The sequence below is a fragment of the Sciurus carolinensis genome, chromosome 2 (assembly GCF_902686445.1).
Source record: "Sciurus carolinensis chromosome 2, mSciCar1.2, whole genome shotgun sequence".
Taxonomy (NCBI): domain Eukaryota; kingdom Metazoa; phylum Chordata; class Mammalia; order Rodentia; family Sciuridae; genus Sciurus; species Sciurus carolinensis.
The window spans coordinates 179,061,926-179,085,792 of record NC_062214.1 but is presented as its reverse complement, the minus strand read 5'-3'; the positions used below and the strand labels follow the sequence as shown (position 1 = coordinate 179,085,792).

The 23,867-nt window shown below is 42.6% G+C and overlaps 1 protein-coding gene across 4 annotated transcripts in view; it reads left to right on the top strand.

The window, feature by feature from the left end:
• The first annotated feature begins 10,332 nt into the window (after positions 1–10,332).
• Ston2 (stonin 2) overlaps positions 10,333–23,867 on the top strand; it is a 134,777-nt gene continuing 121,242 nt past the window's right edge. For 3 of the 4 annotated variants that reach the window (XM_047537049.1, XM_047537029.1, XM_047536995.1), the window contains exon 1: positions 10,333–10,473. The gene's annotated coding sequence lies outside the window, so the exon portion shown is untranslated. Of the gene's footprint in view, positions 10,474–10,592; positions 10,663–23,867 lie in introns of those variants that run through there. The other variant, XM_047537013.1, reaches the window with a different exon arrangement.

Here is a 23,867-nt window from a genome sequence, read left to right as displayed (position 1 = left end):
CTAGCTGAAGGCCAGATACAATAACACACCAGCCTGTAAACTTAGAGACTCAGATCTAACCAAGTACAATTGAAAACACTGAGCAAAAAAAGACATGTCTGAGGCCAAAACTGTGGGTCCCTCCATGACTTCTATGACAGTCTGAGATGGAAGAATGTGCTGCATTTATTCTCAACTATCCCAAAAGGAGGATAATTTTTAAATTCTGAGAACCTCCACATTATAGTTGTCATATTTTTATATATTCTGTTAATGAACAAAGAAGGGCCACGAAGGCATTTGCCAGCCCCTCACAATAACCTTCATGTCCACCAGGGGGAGTAAGTGCACACATTTTTAACCTCTAGTCTAACTACCAGTTTGTGTATGGGACTGCTGATAATTCCCCTAACTTGTTGATAGTTCTCCCTGCACCACTAATGGAGGGATAGACTTTGAATAGCCATTTTGGTGATATCTGTGGGTTCAAAGAGAAGTATCAGCTTTGGAATCTGAAGATCTGATTCCATTTCTGCTTCTGTGTTTGTTGACTGCAGATGGTGGTGATCATTGACTTTAAGTTGAGATAATGGACACAATAATAACCATGCCCTGCCTGCCTTCCTTATGCTGCAACCCCCAAGCTTCCATGAGTGTCCACAAAGAAACCGCTTCACCCTCCCTGAATCTTTGTCTAGAACTCCCCTGTCTGTGTGCTCCCCTACCTCCCAACTCACTTCCCCAGTGACCCAGTTCTGTAAGCAGAGATCAGAACCCAAATGTGGAGCAATGGAAGGGACTCAGGGCACAATTTGAAATGGGTATAGCAGTTACTTAGTGAGCAGTTAACAATAATGGACAGGTGCTCCTTCAGTACAAGTAGATCATAGGTGTCCCATAATTGTTTGTTCCTTGTTCTCTATAAATATCCTCCAAGGAAAATAAAAGGTCCAGATCTTCACCATCCACTAAAAGAGTCGCCAAGTCCATGTGGCTACCGAACACTTAAAATGTCACAGTCCAAGTTGAGCATACTGCAAGTGTAAAATTCATACCAGTTTTCAAGACTTAACTTGAAAAATAGGTGTAGAATATTGTTTTAGTGTTCTAGCTGTTTTAACAAAGTATCATAAACTGGGTGGCTTATAAGCAATTGAAATTATTTCTCACAGTCTGGAGGCAGGGAAGGACAATATTGAAGCCCCACCAGATTCTGAGCCTGGTGAAATTCCACTTTTTGGTTCACAAGTGGTGGCTTATCTCTGTGTCTTCATGTGATAAAAGGAATGAGGGGATCTCTCAGGTCTCTAACAGCACTAATCCTGTTCATGAGGGCTCCAACCCCATGACCTAATCACTGCCCTCATTCCAATACGAACCATGACCTTGGTGACTAGGTTTCAACATATGACTTTGGAGCCAGTGCACACACCTGTAATCCCAGCAACTCAGGAGGCAGAGGCAAGATCACAACTTGGAGGCCAGCCTCAACAATTTAGTGAGATCCCATCTCAAAATTCTGAAAATTTTTAAAAGGAGCTGGGGATATAACTCAGTCCTACAGCACCTCTGGGGTCAATCTCCAGTACACCAAAACACAAAAAAACATATGACTTTGGTGTGGTACAAATATTCAAACAATAGTAAATTACTTTTGGTACACATGGTATTGGGAATTGAATTAGGGGTACTCACCACTCTGCTATACCCCCAGCTCTTTTTGATCTTTATCTTGAGACAAAGTCTCACTAATTTGCTAAAGCTAGCCTCGAATTTGTGATCCTCCTGCTCAGCCTCCCAAGTTGCTGGAATTATAGGCTTGGCCACTGGATGCCAGGCAGTATTTTATTTTAATAATAATTTTTATTCAATTATGTTGAAATGATATTTTTGATATCAGATTAAGTAAAAATATATTAAAATTAATATGGCTGCTGAACATTTCAAGTGATAAATGTAACTTATATTTTTATTGGATACTACTGGTCTTAACTATATAGGTTTTAAGTTTCTGTCCTGGGACCAAGGCTCAGTGGTAGATGCTCAGCATGCTCAAGTCCCTGGGTTCTATCCCCAGCACTACCACCATACATACAAAAAAGTTTGTGTCCTGCTGAGACTCTCATTTTTCTCTTATGAGAGATGAACAAGCATTGAAAAAGCAAGGAGGGCTGGGGATACAGCTCAGTCCGTAGAGTGCTTGCCTTGCAAGCCCAAGGCCCTGGGTTCTATCCCCAGCACCGCCAAAAAAAAAAAAAGGCAAGGAATTTTCCCAAAGAATCACCTAAGATACTTATAAAAAGGGAAAAGATTTCTAACACCCCCTGCCCCCACCCCACACATACATCTTGAGAAATTCTCATTCAGCAGATGTGAGGTGAGACTTGCCAATCTCTGTTTACAAAATGCCCCCAAGATTCTGCTTTCCAGAGAAGTTTGAGAGATACTAAAATAATTGAAAAATATAGGTAAGTACATGGAAATGATATCCAAGATAGCAACAGAAATAATATTCCATGATGCATTTTTTTTCTTTTTTTTTGCAACACTGGGGATCGAACTCAGGGCCTTGTGCTTACAAGGCAAGCACTCTACCAGCTGAGCTATCTCCCCAGCCCTCCATGACACATTTTTGTTGATAAGACATGATTACATAAGTACGCGTGTGTCGAAATACACACGTATGCATACTTGTGCAGAAAAAGTTCTGGAAGGATGCTCGCCCAGCTGCTCTTGCCTCCAGGAAGTCTAAAGGGAAGAAGAGGTGCACTTTCCATTTTAACGTACATACCTCAGGGTTTGTTTACACATCATTTAAAGGAGGAGAAGGAGAGCCCTTTGTGATCTCAGCAGTTCCCAGGGGTTTGGGGGAGGGTGAGCAGAGGCTGTCATTTTCACTCCTAGCCAAGGGCAACACCTCCTCGGGTACCTGGGCTGGAACCGTGGTCCCTCCCAGGAGCCCCAGCCAGCCTCAGACTGCAGCTCCTCCCTCCACAGCCCCCAATGCAGGGGGAGCCCTGACTTGGAAAGAAAGCTTTCCAGATTGTGGCTTGGCCCGCCACAGAGCCAGAGCTATGAGGTCACCCAGCGCAGCTGCGAACTATTTCAAGGAAACAGGTGGCGTCTCTGACCTCTTCCAGGCTGGGAGTTTGCTGGGAGAGGCCTCTTTCAAGGGCGTCCTCGAAGGCCAGCCACGGAGGCCTCTGGGGCTGGGAAAGGGAAGCTCAGGGTAACAGGGTGTCCTCGGGGAATTGCAGATAGTACTTCCTCCGAAACCCAAGTCTCCATCCTGGCTACACTTTCATTCACTTGGAGAGCCTTGGAAATGATGGGCTGGAGCTGCAACACCAAATCAATAGGATCACTCTCTGAGCCCGGCCCAGGCACCAGCACTAGCACCCCGGGGGGTGCCGGGGATTGAACTCAGGGGCGCTCAACCACTGAGTCACATCACCAGTCCTATTTTTTTTTTAATTTTTTAGATGTTGATAGACCTTTATTTTATTCATTTTTTTTTTTTAAATATGTGGTGCTGAGAATTGAACCCAATGCCTCACTTGTGCTAGGCAAGCACTCTGCCACTGAGCCACAACCCCAGCCCACCAGTCCTATTTTGTATTTTTTAAATTTAGAGACAGGGTCTCACTGAGTTGCTTAGCACCTTGCCATTGCTGAGGCTAGCTTGGAACTCTCGATCCTTCTACCTGAGCCTCTGGGATTACAGGCATGTGCCACATCACACTTGTCTAGACATCAGCTTTTTTGATTGAAAGGTGCAGTTTGAACCCTCCCATCTAATCTCTGCAACTGAAGTCCCTGGATCCGCAGCCTTCCCCGGAAGCTTGTTGGAAATGCAAACTCTCAGGCTCTACCCTAGCCCTAGAGAATCAGAATCTGCATATTCCAAGAAGATTCCCAGATTTTCCTGCACTTGGAGATTTGGAAGCACTGCTGCTTGCTGTAAGGCACTGGAGGTGGGGATGAACACACAGGCTCTACTCTGGGGGCTTGCAGACCAGGTGAAATGCTACCTTAAATCCTTCACTTTCTGAGGTGCATTTGTTTTATTGATATAATGAAGATAATAAAACTTTCCTCTTAATTGTTGTTTGATGATGCCCCTAGAGCACCTGGTACTTAGCACTCAGTGAATATGAGCTACTATTTTGTTAGGATCATTACTATGTGTAATCCTGAAACACAACCTGCTCAGTTGGCCAGGTTGGTGTGAGATTATACAGGCCCTGTTTCTCATCCAGCTTGGCCCCCCGCACACACCGCCATCCATCTGCCCCCCACCACCCCAATACCCGCCCCATCTTGCCAGCATCAAATGTCTTTTCTTTCCAGGGGCTCAGACACAGGGACCAGAAACTCCACGGCTGGATCCACACTGTCTCCAGTTCAAGAACTGTTTTTCCTGTTGAAATCATGTGATTACTCCATCGTTAGGAAAAGAAAAACAATAAAAGGGTGTAGGTTCTCGTAATTGCTGTGGAAGCTGCAAATGTGGAGTGTTGCTGTGCCAGCTGGAGAGAAGGGCTTGTGGTAGGGGTGTGCCAAGTCCCTGCCTCCCAGGCTTCTTGGTCGCAGTTCAATTCTGGATGCAGAGTCAGAGAAGCTGTGTGTTGGCGGCCTCGTGACAATTTGCGGATGGTTCACTGATAATGATGAGTAGTGGACAACAGTTTTCTCCAACAATAGTACTTTTATAAAAAGCTCTTTTTATTTACTTAGCAAACATTAAACATTTTCCAAGGACGAAGCATTGTACTACTATCTCATTTCATCATCAAAATAACCCTTGGAGGTTAGAATGACATCATTTTGTAGGCAAGAAACAGGCTCAGAGATGTTTTAATCCAGGTTTAAACAGCTGTTAGAGTGACAGAATTGGGATTCATGCAGAGTCCACAGTCCATTCTGGATCATTCTATTGTATTGAATTGTCCCCAACCCAGGAGAATACCTGGCTTTGGAGGCCAGAGCCCTTACTAGTTAAAGATTTAATTGCTTGTTAAATGTTGTGCTTTTTCCTCGTAGTGTTGAGAGAGGCACTGTTATTCTGTCAGTTCCTTTGCCATCTGAGACAAAGAATATTAATCCACTACGAACTACAGTTTTCTATTTTGTGAATTATAATAGCTTAAAATCATCTGCTACTTTCTTCCACCTTTTCATTCAAGAATCATTTGTTGAGTACACTAGAAAATACATGGATCAGTAAAAAGGAGAGATGAATCTTGTTTCGAGGGATCAGAGTGTGACACAATGAATACTGGTTGCTGGGGGAGTGGAAAAATACTTTGTGGTTTTATGGAGCATAAAGGAATTTTAGGCAAAGGCGCAAAGTCGGCTCTTATCTCCCTGTTCTTTTTTATTTGCTTGTTTATTTTCAATCACTAAAATACAGACCCCTTGTAATAAAAGTTTAATTGAGATGTATAAGAATGGACTTGATTTTAATATTATTATGGTTTTTGTTGTTATGGGGGTGCTGGGAATTGAATCCAGAGCTTTGCACATGCTGGCAGGTGCACTGAACTACATTTGCAGTCTCCAAACTTGATTTTGAATTTTAAGTGAGTTCAAAATAATGATTTTTATAGCATCTAACAATTCCAATCACTGTGCACCAAGCACTGTCCTAAACACTTGATTGATTATTAACTCACTCAATGCTATTGATATCACCGTTTACCGGTGACGAGTTCTGCTCCCTCTAATGTTGAAGTTTGAACACTAGAGAAGCACACCAAGGCAAGCATATTAAGCAGGTTTTATTTAAAAGTAGTAATAATACAGACTTCTCCCTAGGGGGAGAAGGGGGCCATGGCTGATGTTCTAGAATCCCAAGAAGTGAGCACACCCTACATCTTTTATAGGTTAAGGTCTCTTTTGTTCTCCAGTTCTTTCCCCCCTTATCTCTCCTTCCTGCCTACACATGACTAGGCCTGGTTTTGCAAAGATGGCTTTCGTGGCCTCCATTTCCTCGATTTGACCCGATCCCCTATTTCTACACTAACTGCCTGTACCCAGTTCTGGCTTTACTATTTTTGTGTCTCTTTACCATGCTTTTAGTTGCCCAGTGATTGTCTTCATTCTTTCTATCCAGAGCAAACCAGGACTGTTGTGGCACTAAGTAGGCAGGAGCTCAAACAGAATTTATGTAACAAATAAATTCTGCCATGGGGATAGCATGTTATGGAGAATGCCTAGAAAATCTAGAAAATCATTGCATTCTACACTACTGATTTCAAGTTCAATGAGAGTTCACAGAAGGGAAAGACCAACATGAACCAGATGTGTTGAAAGCCTTAAAGATGTTACAAGTCTTGAGTTGGAAACAAGAAATCTAAATATAAATAAATTCAGCATCTTGGTAGCAACATTTCCCACTTGGAAGAGTAATGGATGGGGGTATTGGAAGGAAGGAGTCAGGTCCTTGAAAGGGATTTCTTCTGTCCCATCTACCTCTTAACCTTAAGCAAGACCAACCCTTTGGATTTTGGTTGACATTGTCTATCATCTTAGCATGTTCCACAAAGTGCCTATGCCATAGATATTTGGGGAGTGGGAGCAGTTTGCCATAGAGACAAAGCTAAACCCTGAATTATGGACCGATGTTCATTAAGAATTCATAGAAAGGAGAAGGATGGGAGCAGCAAGCTCTTACTGAGGGGTTTCTAGTGGATACAGAGTTCAGGAGGGCTGTGGGACATAAAAACACAGATTCTCCCTCTCCCATGCCCCCCAGTGTTTTTCCAAATTGCCAGTTAAAATGGCTCTCGTCCTTTAGACCTGCCAACATTCCACTGCCATTATGGGTGGCCATTAGCCACATGTGTCTATTAAAATTTTGGTACAGCTTAAAATTTAGTTTTTCAAGTTGCAACTAACTACATTTCAATGTCTAATGGCTGACATGTCTAGTGGCTGACATACTGAATAGCTCAGATAAAGAGCTATTCAGTTAAGCAACACGGATCTGGGGAGTAAATCTACCCTGAGTTGCTGAAGGTGCAAGTATGAGGAGTAAATGTGTGATATTTAAATGTTTTTCACAGGCTAAGCAAAATTCCTCCACACTGTTATACTTTTAGCTGCTACACCTAAGTACTTAATTAGCACTTCCCATTAACAGTTTCTACACTCTTGGGTTGTAGGCTGTGTACATTTTGTTTTTCCAATCCAGTGGTTTTTAGTATATCCACAAAATTATGTAACCATAGCCACTATCTCTACTTACAGAACATTTTCATCACCCCTAAAGGAAACCTCATTTCCATTAAGCAGTTGCTCCCCATTTTGCCTTTCCCTACCCCTAGAAAATCACAAATTTGCTTTCTGTCTCTATGGATTTACCTATTCTGGACATTTCAGATAAATGGAATTATACATTATGTGTATTTTTGCTTCTGGCTTCTTTCACTTAGCATAATACTTTTAAGATTCATCTACATTGTGGAATGTATCAATCAGAACTTTACTAGTTTTTATGATTGAGCAATATTCCATTTTATACTACATTTTGTTTATTATCGGTTAATAGCTTTTTTTTTTGCAGTTTTCAACTATTTTGAGTAAGGATCACATGAATATTCATGTACAAGTTTTTAAGTGAGCATGTTTTCACTTCTCTTAGGTATATAAATAGGAGTCAGAATTTCAGGGTCATAGGGTAACTCTAAGTTTAACTTTTTGAGGAATTGCCAAAGAATTTTGTAAATCAACTATACCATCTCATCTTGTGTACATATAAGAAAGATTTCATTCTTTTCTCTTTTCTGAACTGCTTTATATACAGGAACTACCTACTCATAGTATTCGTAGTTGAATTGAATGGATGATCACCTACATCAAATGTCCATCCGGTCTGGAACTGGTGGATGCACTGTTGCAGACCAGGATAGGGGTGTGGGCCTAGTTTCCTTTATGCCTGTCAGGTCACCTTATTAGCCTGTCAGGAATTTTAGTATGTCAATTCATGTTTATTGAGTACCTACTCTGTTCAACTTAATAGGTCAGGTTTTGGGAATTCATTACTAAGTAACACACTGTCCTATAGTTGAAAAGGTGGTCACATAAGCAGATCTCTAGACTGCTGTTGCTCAGTGCCTGGGAGAGTTAATGAAGGCTTAAGTGCTAAATAGGAGTTGTGTTAGTTAGATGTAAAGGGGGGCAGTTGTCAAAGAAGAAATGTGATGCAGGAGGCAGGACTAAGTAAAGCATCTTTCTAGGTAAGGCAGGGATAGATCTAAACACAGGCAATTCCTGCCCATAGGAAGATTCCAGATCCCACCGGATCCAGATTTTTCATTCACTCATCACTCTTGGACTGAGATTAGTACAATGCAAGCAGGGTTGAGCATTGTGCCACATCGTCATGGGGTAGCCTCATCCTCTGACTGAAATAAGCCCTCCGTTCTCCTTTGGGATGATGGTGATTCTGCCGTTTACCAGTGACGAGTTCTGCTTCCTCAGGTGTTGAAGTATAACATCAGAAAAGCACGCCAAGACAAGCATATCAAATAGGTTTTATTTAAGGTAATAATACAGCTTCTCCCCGGAGGGAGAAAGGAGCCATGGCTGATGTTCTAGAGTCCCAAGAAGTGAGTGTGCCCTGCAACTCTTATGGATTAGGGTCTTCTTTGTTCTGTTATCTCCCCCCACTTATCTCTCCTTCCTGTCTATGTGACTATTCCAGGAGTTGCTGGTGACAGAAAAAAAGGTGAGCAGCAGATGGTAGGGGGAAGGACCAAATGGAGATTCAGGGAGGGGCTCAGGGGACATTAATTAGCAATTCCCTGCCTGCAGCATTTTGGGAGGGGTAGTTAGGCAGGTATCCTTGGTGATCAAAAGGGCTCTGGAGACACTGACAGTCCAGTCTCCCAGGGGCAGTCTCCAACTTCCCACAGTCTGATGGCTTTCATGACTTCCATGGCTTCCATTTCTTCAATTTGACTCAATTCCCTATTTCTACACTAACTACCTGTCCTCAATTCTGGCTTCAGTGGTATGATCAATTCAAAAGGAACTTCCGCTTTGGCAAAAGCCACAGCAGTGAGGCGGGGAGCAATGGCATACACCTGTAATCCTAGCTACATGGGAGGCTGAGGAAGGAGGAGCACAAGTCCAGGGCAGCCTGGACAACTTAGTGAGACCCTGTCTCTAAATAAAAAATAAAAAAGGCTGGGGATAGAGATGTAGAATGACCCTGGGTTCAATCCCCAGTACCACAAAGAAAAAAAGAAAACCTCGCAGCTATGAAAAGTGAGCAACTAGAATTATGTATCTATGGGCTGTTGTCTTCATGTGCTCCTGGCACTTGAAGAGGGATGCCTGTGGGAGAATTGTCCTCACATGGTCTCCACCTTGTTATGCTCTGGTGTTCCAACTAGGTGAGGCTCAACCCATTGTCTAGTTCATCTTTTCAATACAAAATGAATCAATTGCTCACTGATATAAACTAGAGAAGACATTTTTGGGCTGCTCAAAGTACATGACTTTTAAGTTCATCCTAAGGTAGAAGCCAAGACTTTCAGAAGAGGGCAAGCTGGTTTTCACTTGAGTCTGTAAGTACTTGTCTACCAATCCAAATTTCCCACTCCCAAGTTCTACTTGCATAGAATAGAACTAGGGAGAAATGCCTGCAGAAAAATGATTTCATATGCTGTGCTATTTACTTCTACTTATTGCCTATAGGTGTATCCAGGGGGTGACTTTTAGAGTGGCAGAACAAAGGCCTGGTGATATCCAGATTTATAGCTGTTGTATTTATTTTTTAGAAGGATTCTGTTCAAGTGGGTGGAAATGTTGGGCGGGATAAAGAATCACAGGGGGAGGGGCTAGGGATATAGCTCAATTGGTAGAGTGCTTGCCTTGCAAGCAGAAAGCCCTGGGTTCAAATCCCCAGCACCAAAAAAAAAAAAAAAAAGAAAAAGAAAAATGAAGTCAAAGCGACAGGTAGGGGTGAGGCCAGGGGACCAATAATAGGAAGTCCCCAGCCCCCAGCCTCCAGGGGGTGTGGGTGATACTCCAAGGCGATACCATTTGCCCCCCACTCCCGTTTTATTCGAGGCGACACTTTTCCCTCCTCCCGGTATTTGGCTGGCCCCATTCGGTCCAAAGCGGACAGGATCCGACTTTCAGCGCCCGGATCTGGGCCGGGGCTGCGGTAGGAACGCCAGGCAGCCGCGCAGGAGGCGCGGGGAGCAGATCCCGGCCGTGCCCGGCGGGTCCCACCGCCCAGCTCCCGAACTGCCCAATCAGGGCGCGGCTTGGGCGCGCGCCGCAGCCAATCAGCAGCGGCGGGAGCGGCGCCGGGAGCCGGCGGGCGCCCAGCGAGCCCGAGAGTGGGGAGCCGGCGGCTGCGCTGCGGCGAGGAGGGACCGCGGCGAGAGCCTCGCGGCCGGCGGGATCCCCGGGCCCCACCAGCCGGTCTACGGCAGCCGCCTGCCAGTCGACTTCAAGACCCTGCGGACGGCGTCTCAGGTAACTGCCCCGCCCCGCGGCGGGGGCACCGCGCTGGGAGGAAGGGGCCCCGCAGGTGGAGCGGGCGGGGGGCGGCCGACCGCGAGGTCCTAGCGCCGCGGCGCTGCTCCGCACCTCGCGAGTGCCTCCGAGCCACCGCGAGGCGCAGCACTTCACCAGCGCGGGCGTCCGGGAGTGGGAGAGGATTAGGTGAGTCGTCCGGGGGTGGGCGGGGGTGGGCGTAGGGGGACGACACCTGCGACCCCCGCACCCTGCGCGGCGCTTCTTGCCACGGTGTCTTCCCCGGAGATCCGGGTCGTGCAGGACTGCTTCGCTGGCCTGAGTGGGGAGGCGACAACAGGTGTCCCTGGGAACGGTGCCTCCCCCCGCACGCCTGAAATCCCAGCCTTGGCCTTCCGCCTCACCTTCGGGGTGTCGGGGGACGGGACCCCGGCCTGGCCCCTCAGGCGCGCTGCCCGCTGGACAGCGCCCAGAGGCCGCCGGGACCCGGGCTTTGGATGGAGTTTCCAACGCGCGTTGCCAAGCAATTTGCCGGACACCGCCTCTGGCTGGGATGAAGAGAGTTGGAGATGAGACTCTGTGTGTGTGTGTGTGTGTGTGTGTGTGTGTGTGTGTGTTGAAGAGAGTTGGAGATGAGACCGTGTGTGTTGAAGAGAGTTGGAGATGAGATTCTGTGTGTGTGTGTGTGTGTGTGTGTGTGTGTGTGTGTTTTCGTTCTGGTGCAGCCCCTACTGAAAGGAGCTGCCCCAGGGCTATGGGTGAATCATTAACTATAGTCTTATGCAGCTACTGGCCCCTGCCTTCCTCTCTCTTTTCCTCTCTCTCCTGGCTCTCCCCCTCTCTCCTTCAAGTTCCCTGTCTCGCGTTCCTAATTTATGAAGTGGCAATACAGATACTGATTCCGATTAATTACACTTGCTTTGAGGATTGTAGGAGCCAATGTCTGAAAAACAGAGCACAGCGCCAAGCACTCAATAAACGCTGACTCTTCTTTATTGTATGAAGTGGATGGACGTTTAAAGAGTAAATCAGATGTGTCTGAACTGGCCCAACAACCACTTTGGGCTCTGAACAGCTTTCTACACTTGAAAGGGAAAAAATGCTATTATTAGTATTACTGATGATATCATTTAAAGGTAATATAACCTTTAGAGGAGGGTAAAAAAAAAAAACCTACTTCATTGTGATGTTGAGACAAATGGCCTTCAACTAGAAACCAAAGCTTTGTAACCCTTGAAAAAATTAGTATGAACATTACATGAAAAAAAAAAAATCAGAGTACTTTGTTGAAGGCTCATATGGGCTAATTGGGGATGGGATAGGTTTTTGTACTTCCTACCCTTCCTATGAACAAATAAGTAAAGTTAAAAAGGGAGAAAGAAACACAAAGGAAATGCACCACACAACAAAATACTAGCATCTCATAGAAACCTGAAATTGCATTTGTTACTTTCAGACATTTGATCCTGCATCCGATCTGGGTGGTCTAGTCCAATCCTTTGCCACTGTTTCCTTTTCCTTTCCTTGTTTAATCTGAAGAATCAAATGAACATTTGACTCCATTCACTTTTTTTTGGGGGGGGGTGCTGGGGATCGAATCCAGGGCCTTGTGCTTGCAAGGCAAGCACTCTACCAACTGAGCTATCTCCCCAGCCCCTCCATTCACTTTTTTAAAACCTAAAATATTAATATGTAGCAGGCTTCCTTGGGGTTCTAAATCATCAGCTACTTGCTTTCTACCCTATGACAAACCCATAAGGACCATCCTAAAAGTTCTTTAGGGTGATGTCAGTTGCATTTGCCTGTCTTACCACACTTTCCTAACCCTGCAGCCTGGGACCTGGGGAGAGAATGCAGACAGAATGAATGCCCCAGTTCTCCTACGGTTTACAGTGTCTTTTCCAAGTGTTTTAAAACACATACCTCCTCTTAGAGAAAGCGAATGTCTTCTCAGGGGGTCAGAAACTCACTTTCAGAGAGATAGAAATCTTACAAGTCTCAAATTAATGTGACAGTTTTTTTTTTTTTTTTTTTTTTTTTTTTTTCCCCAGTTGTTTACTAAGAGGCTTTTACTCTGTTCATTGGAGTGGGAGGATATGAAAACTCGCTGCTGGGGATGTAGAGAAGCGTGTAGCCTAGGACAAGGCTGCTGAGTTCAGAACTAGACCCCACCTGTGAGAGTTTAGGCTCTGACTGAGGCTGGGAAACTTGGACAAGCTGCTTCACTTCTCTGAGCCAAAATCTTCTTGCTCTTTCAAGTGAAGACTTGCATTTATTCTTATTTTAGTGGATTCTAAGAATAGTGTTAATGAATGAGAAACCCAGTTCTAGGGACATAGTTACTGATGTAGCATCTAGAGGAGGTCTTCTAGGTGAGAGTGATCAGTTACACCTAGGCAAGATAAAGGCCTGATTGAGAGTTGCTCAGTGTCAAATTATGAGCAAATATTCTGTGCAACTAGGTCTGCAGTGGAATTGGGAAGAAGGATGGAATAGTTAGGAGAAAACATCCAGACAGAGAGGAATGACCAAAATATCCATGGTCAGCTTAGGCTAAAGAACAAATAACCCCCAATGATGCTGCATGTCGAGAGTAGGTCAGTTGTAGTTCTGTCCTCATCTGTCTTTATTTGGGGACCCACTGAATTTATAAAACAGACTCTCTGGGACAGTCCTAATCTCTGTCGGGAAAGAAAGTGACAGAACAAAACTATGACAATTCAAGTCTGCTCAGAAGTGGCAGCATCCCTTCAGCTCTTAGGCTGTTGGCCAAGGTCAATCACATGGCCATACCCAATGTCAGAGGTATGGGGAAGTGTAAGTTTCCTGCAGATAGCAAGATGTGACAGTATGTGGTCAAGTATAGAAGGAGACAAGGTCAGGGAAGTGGCCCAGAGGCAGATAATGAAGGACCTTGGGTTGTGTGCTAGGGGCTTGGGACTTTGTTCTTTGGGCAGGGAGCAGCAACTGAAGGTTGTTTTTTTTTTTTTTTTTTGTTTGTTTGTTTTTTTTTTGCAGTGCTGGGGATCGAACCCAGGGCCTTGTGCTTGCAAGGCAAGCACTCTACCGACTGAGCTATCTCCCCAGCCCCTGAAGGGTTTTAAGTTGCGATTTGACAGGGTCAGGTTTTCCCCCTGAGCACACATCTCTAATGGCAATGTGGAGGGAAGATTGAAATAGGTGAGATGAAAAGCAAGGGATTGTGAGGGCCAGAATGAATATAGTCGCCTTGAGTCTCTCACTGTCTTCTTTCATGTGACATGAAATTCCATTACTAGAAAATTATTTGTTTAGCACTTGAGTGGCTTATCTTCTCTGCAAGTCCTCTCCTAGAAAGCATATGCTCTTTCAACCTAAAGTTATCTTGAAAATCATTAAAGCAGCAGTTCTCAGACTTTAGTGTGCACCAAAATCAGGGAGGGCTTGAGAAAAATAGATTGCTGGCCCCATCTCATCCCAGAGTTTCTGAAGCAGTCAGTTTGGGTGTAGCCTGAGAATTAGCATTTCTGACCAGTGCTCAGGTGATACTGATGCTGCTGGTTCAATGACCACACTGTGAAAACCACCAAAGGTAGAAATTAAGATGTGGTTGAGAGAAGGACCTAAATGGAAGCGTCCCAATGGAAGGAGAAAAAAGGCTGGAATGTTCTAGCATTCTCCATGTAGCAGTTTTGCTGTGTTCTCTGGCCATGAGCAGTGGGGTTTTTGTATGAGTGACTGAGTCTCTAGGTTTATATTAAATTGCAAATGTAATTATTCTAGTGAGGAAACAAATAATAGTAACAACAAAAAAATCTCAGATTCAGAGAAGTAAGAAGTATCCAAGTGCTGCCTTGTTCCCTCCCTCTGTAATTCTGCCCAACCTCTCCATCTTGTCATTGAGCACACACCCTTTAGTTTGGCTGCAAACCATGGCTCAAGCCTGTCCACATATCCCCAATCCTGGTCCCTCATGCTTCTTGTCATTCCAGTCAAAATTTCTTCTGGAACTGAGCTTGCCCACTGGGTGGACACTTGGCTGAATTTTAATACAGTCCAACCAAGAAATTGCTTGTTTCACTTGAGGTAATCTTTATAAATAAACATCTGTCTGTGTGGTCATACAAATTGTAGTCCATCCTCTCCACTCCCTAGACAAATAACTCCCTGAGAACCCAAAATCAACCCATCCCAAATCATTTGACTTATTCTAATAGGTGGAGCAAGACACAACAAATTCCCCTAACTCTGACTCATCACTCTTACGATGACAGAGCATTTAAAAAATGATTGTTAAGGAAGAAATATGTTAAGGGGTGTATGTGATTCAGGAAATAAAATATAAATGTTTCTTTTTTTTTTATTACATTTTTCCCTATCATGAAAGTAGCAAAAGTTTGAAGTTTACTTAGGGCCCAGGTAGCAGTAGTATGCCCATCCAAAAGACAACTTGTGAAGTCATGAATACTTCCAGAGTCAACACTTGGAGTGCTTGCTAGCAGATTTGAATATTTGTTTCAAGGTGAGATGAGTACAAAATGGTCCATTGGAGCATGGATAGAAAAAAATCGAGATTCTGTATATTCATTTTGTTTGAAATAATAAATATGGTGGGTTCAAACTATAAAATGAAATGAGATTTGAAAAGAGCCTTAGAAAAATTTGAGATTTGACAGATAAATCACAACTTTAAAGTTATTATTTTTTTTCGGTACTGGGGATTGAACTCAGGGCCTTGTGCTTGTGAGGCAAGCACTCTACCAGCTGAGCTATCTCCCCAGCCCTAAAGTATTTTTTGAGACAGGTTTTTTCCCTGTCTCTGAAGAGTTCTGGGTATCTCCAGAGGTGGATGAGAAAGCGTAGATCCAGACTTTTGTCCAGGAGACCCAAGGCCAACTGTTTGCCTCTCCAGGTAATTCTGAAAAGCCATTTTTTTCTTCTTCAGACTTGACCTCTGTCCCATCTTCCCTTTGTCAGCTGAGAATTACAACAGTTCCTTCAATCTCAGGTTTCCAAAATACTTGGCCTAAAGTTTCAAAAGATGCAACAAATAAAACCCTAGACTTAAAAAGAGTGAGAGAGCCATAAGAGAAACTAGCCAAACTGGGCACAGTGTTGCTTGCCTATAATTCCAGTGACTCAGTAGGCCAAGACAGGAGGATTGCAAGTTTGAGGTCAGCCTCAGCAAACTAGAGTCTCTCAGCATCTTAGCAAGGTCCTGTCTCAAAATTAAAAAATTATTTTATAAAAAGACTGGGGAATGTAGCTCAGTGGTAAAGTACTCCTGCGTTAAATTCCCAGTACCCAAAAAAAAAAAAAAAGTGAAAGAGAAACTAGCTAGAAGGAATTTAAAATGCTGTGTTTGTTCATTAGAAAGTGTCACATGCCTGTAATTCCATCAACTTGGGAGACTGGTTGCAAGTGTGAGCAATTTAATGAGGAGTCCCTAAGCAATTTAGTGAGACCCTGTCTCAAAATAAAAAATAAATTAAAGCAAAACAAAACAAAAAGGGCTGGTGATGTAGCTCAGTGGTAGAGTATCCCTGTTTCAATCCCCAGTTTAAAAAAAAGAAAGAAAAAAAAAAAGTGTCACTATCTCTAATTCATTAGAAACTATCACTGCCCCCATGGTATAACACTTATTCAGCAGTTTAATATTTAAGAAATGTAAAAATAAGATCACTAGATAAATACTATCCTTCTTTATATTATCTCTAGCAATATCAGGAGGTAGGTGTACAGTGTTAATGTTGTCTTCCTGAAATACAATAACTAAGACACAGTTGACCAAAATTCTATATTGGATAGGTGATGAAAGAGAATCATAGAAAGCTTAAGAGCCCTTGAATTTTTCATTCATTGTATACACCTTCCTCACCCCAACTGGTCTCATACTAACCTGAACTTGTTACTTGTGGTGGCCTCACTGACCAGCAAAATGTGGTTAGTGTTCCTGTGATATTTAGTCCCTCTGAGAGGTATGTAGCTGCTTAGCAGATTGCTACTGGCCTAGTAAAACCTTTGGAAGGTAGTTCATGTGAACGGGCATTGACCATCTTCTGGGCATGGGACACTGAGGAACAAGTTCTGAGGAACTCAGAGAAGTGTAATGCTCACTCTTCTCACTTCTGACATAGCCTCTGTTTTGAGAGTGAAACAACATATTTGTGCAAAACCATTAATAATTAAACAACAATGAAACCAACAGTAGGCAAGTAATCAAATAGAGTACCAAGTGCCATAAATTCAGACAGGGAATCATTTTGAGGTTGTACTGGACTGGGAAGGTTCTTGAAGGTTGCTCTAGGCTAGATGCAGAAATAGAATTTAGCTAGATGGAAGCACTGGTTTTGTAGGAATTGAATCTAAGAGAACTGAGGCTCTGCATTGGTGGGCAATCGTGTTTCAGGTTCACTGACAATATGGCTGTGTCTAGAGTAAAAGAATCCAAGTAGGATAGAAGGAGGGAAGTTTGAACTAGTCACTTCTTAAAGTCTCCCCCTCTTGATTGCCACCTGACCATGCAATGTCATATGTTCTTGCATATGACAGCTTGTATACTCTCCTAACACATTAAGATTATTCACTAATAGATGAGTGATACTGCACTCTGATTTCCTTCTTAATATGTTCATTTTATTAATAGGAAAGCACTTTGGAGCTAAGGATGTCAAACCTGTTTATAAATAAAATCTAATCCTACCATAAACTGTGTCATACTGGCAAATGATCAGTCTCTCTACATTTCCAAAGTAACCCAGAAAGGTCAAGTGACTTGTTTAAAGTCATGAAGCATCCCCTGGCATTTCCGTGTTAACTGATACCATCTCCCTTGATGTTTGGTGGTGTCTAGTTTAAGTTGTTTTACAGATCACCATAAGCATGGTAGTACTAAGAACTTAAGACCCTGTCATCTAGTTGGAATCTCTGTGGGCTAGCATAATATTCCATGGAAGAACTATAACCCCAAAAGTTCTCATTAATTTTAAATTGAAAGTGAGATAATTACACCTTCTCTTTCAGACTCAATCCTTGTGCTTACTGAAACAGGATACAATTTTAGTGCTGTGGGTCTGTGCACATACACCATCTGAATGAAATGACATTAAGTTTTTTTTTTTGGTACATGGGATTGAATTCAGGGCACTCAACCACTGAGCCACATCCCCAGTCCTATTTTGTATTTTATTTAGAGATAGGGGCTCACTGAGTTGCTTAGCTCTTCACTTTTGCTGAGGCTGGCTTTGAACTTGGGATCCAGCCTTCCAAACTCAGCCTTCCAAACTGCTGGGATTACAGGCATGTGCTACCACACCCAGCTGACACGAAGTATTTTTCACACCAAATGCCAACCAGTATAGCAGGCAGACCTGTCAGTTGCTTTCAATCTGCCTGAATTTTGAAGTGAGACACTAGTTTGATAGACACCCTTACCAGTTTGATAGAATCTTTTATTGGCTTCCTTCTGAAGTTAGCTAATTGCTTTTTAGAAAATTAGATGCTTTAAATAAAGATTGATTTTAGTTCACTGTTTGTAGTAGAAATTGTTGTAGAAATTGAGTCTTTTTTTCTGAGTTAAGCTTTTAAAAGAGAAGAATTATAATGCTGTGATTAAGTGGATAAGGCTGTGGTGATCCATAGACAGTGAACTTAACATATATATTGTTTAAATGTTATCTATTACATGAACCCAGAGCTGTCAAGACTACAGGTTCCTTGTGTATATCTCTACCCTTGCCAAACATAAAATATTAATTTTTTCCATATCATTCCTTGTTGCTACATTTCCCTCTATTTCAGATTTTGAGCACTTGAAGGGTGTGAAACACTTCTGTTGCCATTGAAATTATCAAAATCACTATCAGTTGCTGTCCTTCATTGAGTACTACTAGGTGCTTAGGTCCTCTGCAACATCATCTCATGTTATTTGCACTTCAGTTCACTAAGGTCAGGAATGGTGGTATCTCATTTTGTAGATGAGACGACATCTGGGGTTAAGTAATTTGTCAGAGGTTGGGGTGGAGCTGGGCTGTGAATCTACCTCTGTTAATCTCTTAATTCTGATCTCAGTCACTACAGTATCTGGAAACTAAAGGAAAAGTGCTCTAAAGAGTTAATGGGTGCTAACTGTCCACACTGCCCTTATTTTGAGGCTATCTCTTCACACAATTGGTTGGAGCACACTTCTTTCTCTTATTTCCTCTTCCTTAACAAAGTTGTCTTAGAACGACTTTTACAAAAAGGGCGGGGGGAGCAGTGATGTATTTGAGTAAATACAGCCTGACTCTCAGTCACACACCAACGTAAGTGGTGCTGTCTACAACAACCAGGTTATATTCCTCTAGCTATACCATCCCTGACAGTCAGGGGTCCTGGAGCTCAGATGCTCTGCTGCTAGTTGGTTTGAGTTCCTGATTCCTGAGCAGGCCTTGGAGATGCAGTTCCAAATAGTCAGAGCTGTTTGCTGTCATATATCAGCTCTGTCTGGATGACATGAATGGTTATAGGACAATGCTCAGGGGAGCAGGGATTTTGATCCCCTGTCATTTGGTTACCTTTTTCCTATGAAGAAGTTAGACTAGGCACTTCAGGGATGGGTCCTAGCCATAAAATAGTTAGATAAAAGTATAGGTTCATTTATGCATGTATGTCTGTACTTACAAGGAAAAAAAAAACTTAAAAGGGAAAAAATGTATGTCTCATGGATAGAGAGCATGGTGAAGTGGTAAGGAGGATAGACTTGGGAACTACCTGTCCAAGTTTGAATGGCGAGGTCTTAGGTAAGTTATTTAACCTCCCTCTCAGTTTTTTTCTCTCTATAAAAGAAATAATAGGGGCTGGGGAGATAGCTCAGTCAGTAGAGTGCTTGCCTTGTAAGCACAAGGCCCTGGGTTCGATCCCCAGCACCCAAAAAAAAAAAAAAGAAATAATAGAATCTGCTCCATAGACTTATTATAAAGACTACAGGAGTTGTTTAACTAAATGAGTTGTAGAGGACTTTGACATCAGCATCTGGGAGATAGGGAGTGTTATATAAGTGTATATCAAATAATACATAAAAATAAAGTGGTAAGTGAATATCATTGTGTGTAGGTTAGACAGCACCATGATAGATGCAGCCCACGTGACTGCTTGAAGGGTACTCAAGATGAGTCTGTGCAAATGAAATCTATGTGTACCAGGGGAGTGGTCCTAGGACTGAACCAGGGGGCATTGGAGCTCCAGTGGAAAAGGTAGGCTGGCTCTAGTTCTCTAGTTTACCCTTTCCTTCACTTTGCCAGGGTAAAATGAAGTGTGGCTCTTTGGGATGTTGGCATTTTCTTTGTACAGTGTGTTATCATTTGAGCCCTATAATGCTATGGTTAAATACATGGACTTTAAAGTTAATAGAATAAGAGCAGCTATCATTTGATGTCTTACTAGTTTTGTGCTTTTGGGCAGGTTGTTAGTCTTTAAGACTTAGTTTCCTTACCTATGAGATGGAACTGGTAGTAAAAAAATTTAGTTCATAGGTCTGAGGGCTCACTAAATACTGCATTAATGCTATGAAGTTGTTCTTCCTTTATTCACTGTAAAGTTCTCACTGTTCATGCCAAGTTGGAAGTGAGAACAGTGAGAGCTTACACATTTTTAAAGTCCTTTGAATTTTCCCAGAGATGAAAGCCATATTTTAATTTAACTCATACTGTTACTATATTTCTTCTTTTTATTCAAATAAAAAAGGGAGGTCAGGGAGATACTGCAATAAATTCTGCATGCAAGTCAGGCACTTAGGTTTCCTTCATATTTGAAACACTACATCCAAAGATCGAGTGACTCATGTATGTAGCACTTGCTACATGAATCACAGCTGCATGAGCATTCAGAGATGTGAAAGCCGAAACAGGGAAAAAAGGGATATCCCTGGCAATGACAGTGTTTTAATAGTATACACATTAACCTCATGCCTGCTCTTTGCCACCATGAGTCATGAAAGAAATTACTTACTCTCTTCTAATTAATAGACTAGCTGATCTTCCCGATGGTTTTAAATTTGAGTTTTGTGGTTTATTGGAAAATGCATCTAAACTATTTTGTTTCAGAATAATATTATTCTGAGTCTATTTTTTTAAAAAGTCTCTTTCTCTAATATGCTAAATAAGAATTCAGAGATAGGGAAAATCACATTCCGAAGTCTTGTCTCTCCATTCCCTAATTAGTGTGTCTGCTGTGTTTGCACTTATAGTTGATGTGCTTTGAATTTGTGGCTTTTCTCTTTTTCAAGAGTTACTGTTAGTGAGACGGCCACCAAAAGATAAACTACTATTAGTGGTGGCAGGACCAAATACATGTAATGGCGTGGTTTGTTTCTAAATTCTAACAGTGTTTTGGAGAAACCTTTTCCAGATGGGCATTGTTGATGTGAGGACTGAAAGAAGAAAACATTAGAAACAACAAAGCAGAAGAAAATAGTTAATAGGAAAGAGCTTCTAGTGATTAAATTTTTCTTTCTGGTCTTTCAGGTTGAGGAAATAAAGAGAATAGGCCTCAATTGTGGGAAATTTCCATCAACTTGGATAAAACAATAGAATAATTCTTAGCCACTAAGGTGCAAACCTAGCGAGTCACAAGGTCAGAGGATCCTGTCCCATTTGTCTGTGGTGACAGCGTCTCCTGCCTCCACCAGGAACACCTTACCCTTAAACAATGGAAGTGTCCCTGGGAAGTTGAAGTGCACGCAAACGTTATTTTTACAAATCATATCATTTTAGAAGTATACCAGTGTTTGTGCTTTTCCATGTTTTCCAGATTGTCTTTAGTGAAAATATGTTCTTTTTATAATAAAACTATATAGAAATTAGAAAAATGAATAGAGAAGAAGGAAGAAACTAAGAGTAGGGGATGGGAGAGTTGTCACTGTTTACAGGTGCTCAGTTGTTCACATTTTTAATGTGAGAGCTCTTTTGTTCTACCAGTTGGGACATTTCCTTACATATCTGCTCTCTAATTTACAATTTATTTTAAAAGGGTAGAATATTAATAGTGCATTTCAGGGACTGGGGCTGTGGCTCGGTGGCAGAGAGCTTGCCTAGCATGTGTGAGGCACTGGGTTTGATTCTTAGCACCGCATACAAAATTAAGCAAATAAAATAAAGGTATGCCAACCATCTACAGCTACAAAATTAAAAAAAAAAAAAAGTGCATTTCATATATCAAAACCCAGACCCTGCTTTTCTAGAGCCAGCCCTCCGTCAACAGTGCTCACATTGTGCCAAGCCCACCCAGTATGTCCCAGTTCATCGCATCTGTCCTTGGCAGATGGAGACACCCACGTGCCCTGCCTTCAGTCAACAGACAAGAACTTGGGATGTGCCTTGTTTGTGAGAGGCCTGGTTCACAAGGCTAACGCTGCAGTCAGCCTGGCCGTGCACAGCTGCAGCCCAGGAGGCCAACTGCTGCAGCCTAAGCTTTAGTGTTTGGATGGGTTGTTTTGGTTCTATGCCTGTGTGTCTGGTTTGTTGGGGAAAGAGGGAGGGGATGGATTCTCAGAAAAGGAAAGGCGATAGCCTCCACATTAATGAAAACGGAAATAAGGAATTATCAGTTTAGGGTCAGTAGAAGCCACAGTGCCTGGCTTCCTTCTGTTCTCCTCTCGAATGATCTTGTTTTGTTTTGAAGTCTTGAAAGTGACTTGAGCTAGATAAATTGTTCTGGGGTGGGAGCTTTTAACAGGGAGTTCCCTAGATCCCTAGGGGATTTTTGGATGGACTTTGGGAAGGCCATTTATGAAACACCTTAAATTGCAAACGATGGTACGTGTATATACATTTTTCCAGAGACATGAGGCTGTGACTTAAATTAAAATTCAAAGAGATGCGAAGAGCCATATAAAAAAAAAAGAGAGAGAGAGAGAGAAAGGAAGGATGGAGGGGAGAAAGGAAGGAAAGGAGGAAAAGAACCAGTTCCAGGGAGAGGTCTTCAAGTTCTCATTATTCATCTTGCTCTTGGCCCTAACTAGATTGTTGATTCTCATTGGGGACACATGAATTTAGTGACAGTAGCTGTGCAAGTGTGTGAAGCACCTTGGCACACCCCCAGAAATCTGTCCTGTAGAAAGAAGGTAAAGGAGGTGCACGTCTTCAAATGCTGGAAACAAATATCCAGCTCCTATAGCTTGATCCTCATGCCTCCTGCTTGCCCCTCTCTTCGTTGTTCTTGTGCTCCCTTAATTCAGTATTACCTGAAACTCACACCAGTTTTGAACACAGATATCATTTTTACCTGGTCTTCCTCTGAGTTTTAAGAGAATCATGTTGATTTTCCCCACAATGGGAAGTTGAATTTGACCCAGGCCTCTAAGAAGGTAATAAGAGAACTCCCAAGTGACTGCTTATCCTGTGCCTGACACACAAATGTTAACCTTCCCCAGGATCTCAACCTTGATTTTTATTCTACTCACATTATTCTGAGTGACTTAACTGAAACCCTTCTTTTAGTGACCTCTGAATTAGCAACACTCATCTTTCTTCTGAACTCTAGACCTGCCTCTAGCAAGACCCATAGACACCTCAATGATTGTTGTACAGGCCCATCAAACTCTCTGGTTTTAACATTGAACTCATCTCATCACTACCACCCCTGAATTGTGTTCTTCCTTCTGAGTCCTTGTCTTGATGAATAGTACAAAACTGATCCAGTTTTCCAAGGTTCTTTTTCATCCACCTACCAGTAATCCTTTCTTCAATCTAAATGAGCCCCAAAGAGACTTTATCCTCATGTCTTGCTGATCTTATATCCTAAATAGCTATAAAACATCCCTCTATCCCTCATCTTTCAGTGCCTGATCTCTATAATTACTAGCTTATCTTCCCACCTTCTAATCCATCTTCCTCATTGCTTCCAGAGTGATCACCAAATGTAAAGCAAACCATGTTTAGTAGATCTCTATTGCCACTTAAATCGTTTAGTTGAACTCCATTGCCTCTGTGAGGAAATAACCTCCTTAGCCCAGCCTACAAGACTCTGCTTGACCTGTCTCCTTCTGGTCTTTCCTACCTCCTGCCTGATGGCTCTTCTGGCTCATTGCTTCATCACACCAAATTACTTGTGGTTCAGAAAAACAACATGCTTTCATTTGTCTCCTAGGCTCTATGTGAGCGTATTACATTTTATTGCAGCTCTTTTGAGTGGGGGCCTTATAAGAGACTATTACGCTTCAGATTTCTAAGATGTGTACAAAACAGACACTGTAGGCCATCTCTGCATCATCCTATCTCTAACATTAATGCTGAATCTTAGGACTTCTATGAACTCCAGCCTTCTTTCTGAGCCTCAGCCTCCCTTCATACCATGGCTTACTCTTATCTACAGATCCCTACCCCATCTCTGATATGTACTTTAGAAGTTGGGTTCAGTAGATGTTGTTCAAATATGGG